Raw genomic sequence first — 12,500 nt, 5'->3', positions numbered from 1 at the left:
TAAGTCGTCAGAGCGCTCGAAGAAATCTCGCGTGTGCGTTCCCGGATCTACGGCTGATACTTTCGGGGCTTGTAAAAAAGCACAGAGCGTGTAAAACGCAACGACGACCCATCGATGCGACGGTCCTCGTTGTTGTCAGTCGCTTTCGCGAAGAGACGGAGTGGGCATTCGATCCCTGGGGCTGTACGAGAGTCTTAAGAAAAGACGGTAGATTATGGCAAAGTTTCGCACGCCATCGAGTTTAGGTTTTTTTTTTGGTTCTCTCTTCTCTCCTCTCTCGACCGAGTTCCCATATTTGCTTTCTCTCTCAGTCTCGCCAAATATAATATTCTTTTAAGACGACGTCGGGGGCGCGGACCTTCGTGCGTCGAACACCGGCAAACGTAGCATATATCGCCTGATATGAAAAAAAAATCGGTCACGAGGAGAACACTACGAGTATATACGTTCGATAACCGATACACGAAGCGGTGCATAAGCGGGCGGTCGCCCTCGTAAGGACGACTCACGACGCCGCGAGCACTCACGCAGGTCCGTGACCGGTTCTCTCCGCTCTTATTCGTATCCCTTCGTATACCTTCGTCCGACTCTGAAACGTTCTCTTATAATTTTTAAGAAGAACGACGGCGGGTTGTCAAGGCAAGAAGGGACAGAGAGAGACAGAGGTAGAGTTTCGTAGTCTCCCGTGAACACGATAGATTATATATCGAGCATGCGTACGACTTGCACGGTCTCTGCACGACCGCGACGAACGCCGACGAGCGTCCAACAATCGCTCGTACGTCGCGTATGTTCTCTCCGTCCGCTCTTATTCGTATCCTCGTTCTTGTACCTTCGTCCGACTCTGAAACGTTCTCTTATATAAAGAAGAACGACGGCGGGTTGTTAAGGCAAGAAGGGACAGAGAGAGACAGATACGGAGAGTAACGATACGCAACGCAAGCAGTCTTAGGTTTACGTGAGCAACCCTCAGCCAGGCGTGGTCCAGGAATTGTATCCGTGGACCGCAATGTGCGTTCGAAATGTCGATGTTCATGTGTCCTGCAGTTCACACGTTGACGCGCAATTAGCTGCGTTCTTCATCGACCCACGAGCCAAGTGATCCACCGTTCAGGGTAATCTTTTATAAATTTACAACAGTTCAATACTCAAATGTACTCTTCTCGGTTCTAGCGAAGCCGAGTTCCGTCACGTTCGACCAACGGGAATCGAACGCGCAGAAGTCGCCATAGGATTGACGACACAAAAACGTTCGAAAAAAAAAGAAAACGACGAACGCGCGAAGATACGCGCGTTCGCCGGCCGGGCGTAAAGTACATTATGATATATAACAACCATCGAGATCGAAGCTCCGTTCGTCAGGAAACGACGGGGATATATACACCCGATTCTGAATCCTCTGTACAGCACACGATCTCGCGAACGAGTAAGCACGGTGGCTAGCCCATGTTATATATGTGTTTGATTCTACTCTCTCGTCCAATTATTCAAGAAACAGCGCGCGTGCATCTCTCCATCGTTCGGGTGATAGTAAAGATTCGATGGGATTCGCGCGGCCGTCCGCCTCGAGCGGTCTTTCGTCCCAATATCCAGAAGCAGAGTTTGAAAAACTCTAGCGACGGCACGGGTGTCCGACTCACGACATCGAGGTTTCGAAGCCGGCGATCCCCTCCGAACGGATGGCGACCACGCGACCGACTGAAAGCATGAAAAATCGACGAAAGATAGAACACATCTCCGTTCGGGTGGTGTTTTTTCTTTAAAAAAAAAAAAAAAAACAAAAATTCGATGGGACTCGCAGCCATCGTCCTCGCGCGGTCTTTCGTCCCGATATCCAGAAGCAGAGTTTGAAAAACTCTAGCGACGGCACGGGTGTCCGACTCACGACAACGAGGATAGACAGCCGGTCCCCTCCGAACGGGTTATGCGATGATAAACTCGATGAAACTTTAGTCTCGTTCAGGTAGTGTGTGTCTTGTAAATCAAAAATTCGATGGGACACGCATCCATCGTCCTCGCGCGGTCTTTCGTCCCAACATCCAGAAGCAGAGTTTGAAAAACTCTAGCGACGGCACGGGTGTCCGACTCACGACAACGAGGATAGACAGCCGGTCCCCTCTGAACGGTATATTATATATGAGATGATAGACGACAAACTGGATGAAACTTTAAGTCTCGTTCAGGTAGTGTGTAAATCAAAAATTCGATGGGACTCGCATCCGTCGTCCTCGCGCGGTCTTTCGTCCCGATATCCAGAAGCAGAGTTTGAAAAACTCTAGCGACGGCACGGGTGTCCGACTCACGACAACGAGGAAAGACAGCCGGTCCCCTCTGAACGGTATATTATATGAAACTTTAAGTCTCGTTCAGGTAGTGTGTAAGTCAAAAATTCGATGGGACTCGCATCCGTCGTCCTCGCGCGGTCTTTCGTCCCGATATCCAGAAGCAGAGTTTGAAAAACTCTAGCGACGGCACGGGTGTCCGACTCACGACAACGAGGATAGACAGCCGGTCCCCTCTGAACGGTATATTATATATGCGATGATAGACGACAAACTGGATGAAACTTTAAGTCTCGTTCAGGTAGTGTGTAAATAAAAAATTCGATGGGACTCGCATCCGTCGTCCTCGCGCGGTCTTTCGTCCCGATATCCAGAAGCAGAGTTTGAAAAACTCTAGCGACGGCACGGGTGTCCGACTCACGACAACGAGGAAAGACAGCCGGTCCCCTCTGAACGGTATATTATATGAAACTTTAAGTCTCGTTCAGGTAGTGTGTAAGTCAAAAATTCGATGGGACTCGCATCCGTCGTCCTCGCGCGGTCTTTCGTCCCGATATCCAGAAGCAGAGTTTGAAAAACTCTAGCGACGGCACGGGTGTCCGACTCACGACAACGAGGATAGACAGCCGGTCCCCTCTGAACGGTATATAATATGAAACTTTAAGTCTCGTTCAGGTAGTGTGTAAGTCAAAAATTCGATGGGACTCGCATCCGTCGTCCTCGCGCGGTCTTTCGTCCCGATATCCAGAAGCAGAGTTTGAAAAACTCTAGCGACGGCACGGGTGTCCGACTCACGACAACGAGGATAGACAGCCGGTCCCCTCTGAACGGTATATAATATACATTATGCGACGGTAGACGATCAACTAGACGAAACTTTAGTCTCGTTCAGGTGGTGTAAAAAAAATTCGATGGGATACGCACGCACGGCTGTCGTCGTCCTCGAGCGGTCTTTCGTCCCAATATCCAGAAGCAGAGTTTGAAAAACTCTAGCGACGGCACGGGTGTCCGACTCACGACATCGAGGCTTCGAAGCCGGCGGCGTTCCCCTCTGAACGAACTTCGGCTAGACTAGTTACGAATCGTTGCTACACATCGTCTTCATCGTCGTCGTCGTCGACATCGACATCATCATCATATCATCATCATCATCATCATCATCATCATCGGTCATCGTCGCATAGCGGGCCAACATCCACGCGATGCGTCTTCGTTCTAGGTTACCCGATCCACGAGTATGTTACACGTGGTTTCGTTATTTCGAACGAAACGACATACGAAGAGCACACGCCCTTTGGGTAGGAAGCACGTTTCGAGAACGACGAGAGTTTCGATGAAAGAGACGAGAGAAGTCGACGCAGAAGGTATCCATGGATCTTCGAAGAGAACCTTCGAAGATGTATATCGGTATCCTTTCGCTCTGCGCGACTCGCTACAAGTTCTTTCGCTCTCGTCGACTCGTTCTAGACGCTTCGTTCGATCCCAAAGAGGAGTCTTCGATATGTCCCGTTGCTAGGAGGAGAACAAACGCAACACAGACCACGAAACATAGAAGAGAATAGGCGAGCATGATCACTCCGACACGAGGCACTTTAGAGATTTTCTTATTAGTTTGCATGGACTTTTATATTTCGTTTGTACGGTTTCCACGATGCAAATACGAAATACGAGATCGTGACGGCGGGTCTTTCTGTGTACGGCCTCTCGCAGGCGCCACGACTGCATTTCTCTTTACACCTGGTTTCCATCGTAATTTTTTCGTTTGATATCGAGCCTTAACTTTTGTTGGCTCTTTCGAAGCTAGAGTTCCCTTTTATTAGAATTTCATATATATATATATTATATGTTATATGTTTTATTCGGAGACGGCGGGTCTTTCTGTTTACGACCTCACGCAGGCGCCTCGAATAAGTTTCATTCGCATTTCGTTTTTATACTTGTATATATATATCTCTTCATCCCGATGATCGAGAGAGAGTGCCACCTTCTCTTCGTATAATTCCGTAGCTGGAGGGTCGTCTCCTCCTTAAGAATATTTCTATTCGTGCCAACGGAGGTTGCCAAGCTCCCTGGCGTTTTCGTTTGTTAAAGTATATAGCTTGTTAATACGTCGTATATACTTTCGTCGATACAGGAGGAGTACGGCTCCTTACCGACCATTGTGATATATATTTCATAGTTTTTATATGTGTTCAAGTCAAATTCTTTTGGTATCGTATCGTTAATGATCCTTCCGCAGGTTCACCTACGGAAACCTTGTTACGACTTTTACTTCCTCTAAATGATCAAGTTTGGTCATCTTCCCGGTAACATCGGCAATGCTTATCACATTGGCCGCGCACCAGTCCGAAGACCTCACTAAATCATTCAATCGGTAGTAGCGACGGGCGGTGTGTACAAAGGGCAGGGACGTAATCAACGCGAGCTTATGACTCGCGCTTACTGGGAATTCCTCGTTCATGGGGAATAATTGCAAGCCCCAATCCCTAGCACGAAGGAGGTTCAGCGGGTTACCCGGGCCTTTCGGCCAGGGAAAACACGCTGATTCCTTCAGTGTAGCGCGCGTGCGGCCCAGAACATCTAAGGGCATCACAGACCTGTTATTGCTCAATCTCGTGCGGCTAGAAGCCGCCTGTTCCTCTAAGAAGATTTGTTTGTACGTTGGTAGTAAAAACCCACCGACCGAAGCCGGGGGCCTTCGAGATACCATAAGTTACGTCTATTTAGCAGGCTAGAGTCTCGTTCGTTATCGGAATTAACCAGACAAATCGCTCCACCAACTAAGAACGGCCATGCACCACCACCCACCGAATCAAGAAAGAGCTATCAATCTGTCAATCCTTCCGGTGTCCGGGCCTGGTGAGGTTTCCCGTGTTGAGTCAAATTAAGCCGCAGGCTCCACTCCTGGTGGTGCCCTTCCGTCAATTCCTTTAAGTTTCAGCTTTGCAACCATACTTCCCCCGGAACCCAAAAGCTTTGGTTTCCCGGAAGCTGCCCGCCGAGTCATCGGAGGAACTTCGGCGGATCGCTGGCTGGCATCGTTTATGGTTAGAACTAGGGCGGTATCTGATCGCCTTCGAACCTCTAACTTTCGTTCTTGATTAATGAAAACATTTTTGGCAAATGCTTTCGCTTCTGTCCGTCTTGCGACGATCCAAGAATTTCACCTCTAACGTCGCAATACGAATGCCCCCATCTGTCCCTATTAATCATTACCTCGGGGCTCCGAAAACCAACAAAATAGAACCGAGGTCCTATTCCATTATTCCATGCACACAGTATTCAGGCGAAGGTAGCCTGCTTTAAGCACTCTAATTTGTTCAAAGTAAACGTATCGGCCCACCTCGACACTCAGTGAAGAGCACCGCGATGGGATATTAGTTGGACCGCCCGCGAGGAGCTAAGCCCACCGATAGGACGTACCACATAATGCCAGTTAAACACCGCGAGCGGTGAACCGACACTGTGACACACAGATTCAACTACGAGCTTTTTAACCGCAACAACTTTAATATACGCTATTGGAGCTGGAATTACCGCGGCTGCTGGCACCAGACTTGCCCTCCAATTGGTCCTCGTTAAAGGATTTAAAGTGTACTCATTCCGATTACGGGGCCTCGGATGAGTCCCGTATCGTTATTTTTCGTCACTACCTCCCCGTGCCGGGAGTGGGTAATTTGCGCGCCTGCTGCCTTCCTTGGATGTGGTAGCTGTTTCTCAGGCTCCCTCTCCGGAATCGAACCCTGATTCCCCGTTACCCGTTACAACCATGGTAGGCGCAGAACCTACCATCGACAGTTGATAAGGCAGACATTTGAAAGATGCGTCGCCGGTGCTAGATGACCATGCGATCAGCACAAAGTTATTCAGAGTCACCAAAACAAACGATGGACGGACAGACGAGCCATCCGCCACCGATTGGTTTTGATCTAATAAAAGCATTCCTACCATCTCTGGTCGGAATCTGTTTGCATGTATTAGCTCTAGAATTACCACAGTTATCCAAGTAAATGTAGGTATGATCTAAGAAACCATAACTGATTTAATGAGCCATTCGCGGTTTCACCTTAATGCGGCATGTACTGAGACATGCATGGCTTAATCTTTGAGACAAGCATATGACTACTGGCAGGATCAACCAGGGATCTTATTCGTATAACAATTCTTATAAATTTCGTTTAAGTTCTCTTCGTGTCGTAGGTGGGACGTAAGCACCGTACGACGAGACTTTTCGTTCTTAAGATAGATATATCTATAAAATATATCTCCTAGCGACGTTCGAGATACACCCATAGTTCAGTAATAATCTTCGAACGCCGCTCGCAGCCACTTTGTAATTCTCAACTCCACCTCCTCTCTTCTCTCTCTCTCTTTCTCATAGTCTTATATAAAATGTTTAGAATCGTACTTCTAAAGGAACATTTCCATAATGCTGTCTTCGTGTAAAAAGACTTATTAGAATATCTTAGCGGTAAAGCACGTATACGCACCTCACGCTGAACGAACAAGCGCGTATCCCAGTGCGTCGCGCTGGACATACCGTAAGAATATTCTTTCAATCGGTAGAACATTTTCGGCAGAAGACATACTACGCAAAGATAGTACGCTCCTACCGCCTCATCGGATACTTCTGCGAAAGCAGAAGTTTTTATAGAAAGCAGACGGTTATACTCTTTTGAATGAATCGATGCTCAGTTAGTACAAGCACACACGCATCTAACAATTTTTGTTAGAATACGTACACACAGGTCACCAGCTTCCCGACTCAGGGGAACCTTGCCACGATATTTGGTCATTACGTCCAGGACAGCGACCCGCGGCGCAGCAGTGTAGAGAAAAAACCAGAACGAGAACGGAGGAACAGTCGAGAAATAGCGTAAAATACACTAAGACTCGAGGAGCGGTGACTGAATTCTCAACCGAGGCCGTAGAATAGCCACGCGCTCAACGCTGTTCCGACCGAACCGTCCGGCTCGACGTCTCTCTTATAGATACGAAAGCGCCAGCCGGAAGGCCGGCGCCGGCCGGGCTAGCGGCCGCGCGCTTACGGTGCAAAACCTCCGTAGCAACGTACCGTTCGGAAGGGACGCTGGAACTTAGTCTCGCGAACGCTCGATCACTACTATACAAAGCCAATATCCAACCATCGAAATACATTACCAGACGTTTTATTAACATAATAGAAATGCATTTTTACCAAAAAATTAATTTTTTTTTTCACCGAAAAATTGCATCAGTAAACATACTCTTTTATCGAATACGGACAAAAAATAAGTTTATAATCAATTACAATACGTTAAAATAAGTAGAAATATGCAAAAAAATATATACCTTGTAACGTTAATTAACGAAAAAATTAGAAAAATATCCCAGTCGTGTCAGTTCGACGAACGCTAATTTTTTGAAAAAATCGATAAAAATGTTTAATCCCGACGTATTTAATAGAGATAGAACGATTCCCGTAAAAAAATTTATACCTTGTAACGCTTTTTAACGAATAAACTCGAAAAAACTTTTTCGCCCTCGGAATTTTTCTAAGTCCCAACGTACCGGCTCGGAATTTTTCTATGTTCCAACGACCGGTCGTGTCGGTCCAAACGTTTTTATATCCGTCTGCCGACGATATAAACGCTTAATCCCGACGTATTTTATCGAGTTATAACGATTTCTTGAAAAATATTCGTACGTTATAACGCTTTTTAACGAATTAATCGAAAAAGAGTGTTCGGTCCGAAAATTTTCTAAGTACGAACGACCGGCCGCATAGGTCCGTTTTTAAAAATCGTTCTCGGACGGAAATAAACCATTAATCCCGACGTATTTCGTCGAGTTACGTCGATTTATGCAAAAAAATTCATACCTTGTAACGCTTTTTAACGAATAAACTCGAAAAAACTTTTTCGCCCTCGGAATTTTTCTAAGTCCCAACGTACCGGCTCGGAATTTTTCTATGTTCCAACGACCGGTCGTGTCGGTCCAAACGTTTTTATATCCGTCTGCCGACGATATAAACGCTTAATCCCGACGTATTTTATCGAGTTATAACGATTTCTTGAAAAATATTCGTACGTTATAACGCTTTTTAACGAATTAATCGAAAAAGAGTGTTCGGTCCGAAAATTTTCTAAGTACGAACGACCGGCCGCATAGGTCCGTTTTTAAAAATCGTTCTCGGACGGAAATAAACCATTAATCCCGACGTATTTCGTCGAGTTACGTCGATTTATGCAAAAAAATTCATACCTTGTAACGCTTTTTAACGAATAAACTCGAAAAAACTTTTTCGCCCTCGGAATTTTTCTAAGTCCCAACGTACCGGCTCGGAATTTTTCTATGTTCCAACGACCGGTCGTGTCGGTCCAAACGTTTTTATATCCGTCTGCCGACGATATAAACGCTTAATCCCGACGTATTTTATCGAGTTATAACGATTTCTTGAAAAATATTCGTACGTTATAACGCTTTTTAACGAATTAATCGAAAAAGAGTGTTCGGTCCGAAAATTTTCTAAGTACGAACGACCGGCCGCATAGGTCCGTTTTTAAAAATCGTTCTCGGACGGAAATAAACCATTAATCCCGACGTATTTCGTCGAGTTACGTCGATTTATGCAAAAAAATTCATACCTTGTAACGCTTTTTAACGAATAAACTCGAAAAAACTTTTTCGCCCTCGGAATTTTTCTAAGTCCCAACGTACCGGCTCGGAATTTTTCTATGTTCCAACGACCGGTCGTGTCGGTCCAAACGTTTTTATATCCGTCTGCCGACGATATAAACGCTTAATCCCGACGTATTTTATCGAGTTATAACGATTTCTTGAAAAATATTCGTACGTTATAACGCTTTTTAACGAATTAATCGAAAAAGAGTGTTCGGTCCGAAAATTTTCTAAGTACGAACGACCGGCCGCATAGGTCCGTTTTTAAAAATCGTTCTCGGACGGAAATAAACCATTAATCCCGACGTATTTCGTCGAGTTACGTCGATTTATGCAAAAAAATTCATACCTTGTAACGCTTTTTAACGAATAAACTCGAAAAAACTTTTTCGCCCTCGGAATTTTTCTAAGTCCCAACGTACCGGCTCGGAATTTTTCTATGTTCCAACGACCGGTCGTGTCGGTCCAAACGTTTTTATATCCGTCTGCCGACGATATAAACGCTTAATCCCGACGTATTTTATCGAGTTATAACGATTTCTTGAAAAATATTCGTACGTTATAACGCTTTTTAACGAATTAATCGAAAAAGAGTGTTCGGTCCGAAAATTTTCTAAGTACGAACGACCGGCCGCATAGGTCCGTTTTTAAAAATCGTTCTCGGACGGAAATAAACCATTAATCCCGACGTATTTCGTCGAGTTACGTCGATTTATGCAAAAAAATTCATACCTTGTAACGCTTTTTAACGAATAAACTCGAAAAAACTTTTTCGCCCTCGGAATTTTTCTAAGTCCCAACGTACCGGCTCGGAATTTTTCTATGTTCCAACGACCGGTCGTGTCGGTCCAAACGTTTTTATATCCGTCTGCCGACGATATAAACGCTTAATCCCGACGTATTTTATCGAGTTATAACGATTTCTTGAAAAATATTCGTACGTTATAACGCTTTTTAACGAATTAATCGAAAAAGAGTGTTCGGTCCGAAAATTTTCTAAGTACGAACGACCGGCCGCATAGGTCCGTTTTTAAAAATCGTTCTCGGACGGAAATAAACCATTAATCCCGACGTATTTCGTCGAGTTACGTCGATTTATGCAAAAAAATTCATACCTTGTAACGCTTTTTAACGAATAAACTCGAAAAAACTTTTTCGCCCTCGGAATTTTTCTAAGTCCCAACGTACCGGCTCGGAATTTTTCTATGTTCCAACGACCGGTCGTGTCGGTCCAAACGTTTTTATATCCGTCTGCCGACGATATAAACGCTTAATCCCGACGTATTTTATCGAGTTATAACGATTTCTTGAAAAATATTCGTACGTTATAACGCTTTTTAACGAATTAATCGAAAAAGAGTGTTCGGTCCGAAAATTTTCTAAGTACGAACGACCGGCCGCATAGGTCCGTTTTTAAAAATCGTTCTCGGACGGAAATAAACCATTAATCCCGACGTATTTCGTCGAGTTACGTCGATTTATGCAAAAAAATTCATACCTTGTAACGCTTTTTAACGAATAAACTCGAAAAAACTTTTTCGCCCTCGGAATTTTTCTAAGTCCCAACGTACCGGCTCGGAATTTTTCTATGTTCCAACGACCGGTCGTGTCGGTCCAAACGTTTTTATATCCGTCTGCCGACGATATAAACGCTTAATCCCGACGTATTTTATCGAGTTATAACGATTTCTTGAAAAATATTCGTACGTTATAACGCTTTTTAACGAATTAATCGAAAAAGAGTGTTCGGTCCGAAAATTTTCCAAGTACGAACGACCGGCCGCATAGGTCCGTTTTTAAAAATCGTTCTCGGACGGAAATAAACCATTAATCCCGACGTATTTCGTCGAGTTACGTCGATTTATGCAAAAAAATTCATACCTTGTAACGCTTTTTAACGAATAAACTCGAAAAAACTTTTTCGCCCTCGGAATTTTTCTAAGTCCCAACGTACCGGCTCGGAATTTTTCTATGTTCCAACGACCGGTCGTGTCGGTCCAAACGTTTTTATATCCGTCTGCCGACGATATAAACGCTTAATCCCGACGTATTTTATCGAGTTATAACGATTTCTTGAAAAATATTCGTACGTTATAACACTTTTTAACGAGTTATTTGGAGGGGATCTTTCGGCCTTTTCGTAGCGGTGCGAAAAAATTCTAAGTTCCAACGTCCCAGTCACGTTGGTCCGGAGGATGAAATTTTTCAAAAAAATAAAGTGAAATCGCTACTTTCGACTAGATTTCGTCGAAACGTAACGATTTCACGCAAAATTTCGATACGTTATAACGCTTTTTAGCGAGTTATTTCGAGTTGAACTTTCGGTACTTTCGTAACGGGGCGAAAAAATTCTAAGTTCCAACGTCCCGGTCACGTTGGTCCGGAGGATGAAATTTTTTAAAAAAATAAAGTGAAATCGCTACTTTCGACTAGATTTCGTCGAAACGTAACGATTTCACGCAAAATTTCGATACGTTATAACGCTTTTTAGCGAGTTATTTCGAGTTGAACTTTCGGTACTTTCGTAACGGGGCGAAAAAATTCTAAGTTCCAACGTCCCGGTCAGGTTGGTCCGGAGGACGAAATTTTTTAAAAAAATAAAGTGAAATCGCTACTTTCGACTAGATTTCGTCGAAACGTAACGATTTCACGCAAAATTTCGATACGTTATAACGCTTTTTAGCGAGTTATTTCGAGTTGAACTTTCGGTACTTTCGTAACGGGGCGAAAAAATTCTAAGTTCCAACGTCCCGGTCACGTTGGTCCGGAGGATGAAATTTTTTAAAAAAATAAAGTGAAATCGCTACTTTCGACTAGATTTCGTCGAAACGTAACGATTTCACGCAAAATTTCGATACGTTATAACGCTTTTTAGCGAGTTATTTCGAGTTGAACTTTCGGTACTTTCGTAACGGGGCGAAAAAATTCTAAGTTCCAACGTCCCGGTCACGTTGGTCCGGAGGATGAAATTTTTTAAAAAAATAAAGTGAAATCGCTACTTTCGACTAGATTTCGTCGAAACGTAACGATTTCACGCAAAATTTCGATACGTTATAACGCTTTTTAGCGAGTTATTTCGAGTTGAACTTTCGGTACTTTCGTAACGGGGCGAAAAAATTCTAAGTTCCAACGTCCCGGTCACGTTGGTCCGGAGGATGAAATTTTTTAAAAAAATAAAGTGAAATCGCTACTTTCGACTAGATTTCGTCGATACGTAACGATTTCACTGATAATTTCGATGCGTTATAACGCTTTTTCTCGAGTTATTTCGACTCGAACGTTCGAACAGTGGCGAATATTTCAAAGTCCCTGCGACGCAACGATACGCTCTTACGCGTTGCTCGCTCGCTCCGCTCGCTCGAAAAAAAAATAGCCCAACCCAAAACCAATCCCTTTCGCGTTCGTTCTTCGATTTCATCGAAATCTTCGTTCGAACGCTCGGGATCGGTTTTGGGTTGGGCTATATTCGTCCGAGCGAGCGCAGCGAGCGAGCATTTGTCGCGATTATTTTCCTCGTTTTCGTCTCTCTCGTGAAACGGGAAAAAACGTGGAAAACGG

The 12,500-nt window shown here is 44.5% G+C and overlaps 1 long non-coding RNA gene and 2 other non-coding genes across 4 annotated transcripts in view; all 3 read right to left on the bottom strand.

Annotated features, from left to right (window-relative positions):
- Positions 1 to 12,500, bottom strand: part of LOC126877487 (uncharacterized) — a 64,138-nt gene that overhangs the window by 20,132 nt on the left and 31,506 nt on the right. The gene's annotated exons all lie outside the window — the stretch shown is intronic.
- LOC126877497 (5.8S ribosomal RNA) lies at positions 964 to 1,118 on the bottom strand. Its single transcript, XR_007695073.1, has one exon. It is a non-coding gene; the product is annotated as a 5.8S ribosomal RNA (ribosomal RNA).
- Positions 4,505 to 6,427, bottom strand: LOC126877491 (small subunit ribosomal RNA). Its single transcript, XR_007695070.1, has one exon. It is a non-coding gene; the product is annotated as a small subunit ribosomal RNA (ribosomal RNA).

The sequence above is a fragment of the Bombus huntii genome, unplaced genomic scaffold (assembly GCF_024542735.1).
Source record: "Bombus huntii isolate Logan2020A unplaced genomic scaffold, iyBomHunt1.1 ctg00000176.1, whole genome shotgun sequence".
Classification (NCBI taxonomy): Eukaryota; Metazoa; Arthropoda; class Insecta; order Hymenoptera; family Apidae; genus Bombus; species Bombus huntii.
This window is presented reverse-complemented; position numbering and strand designations above follow the sequence as displayed.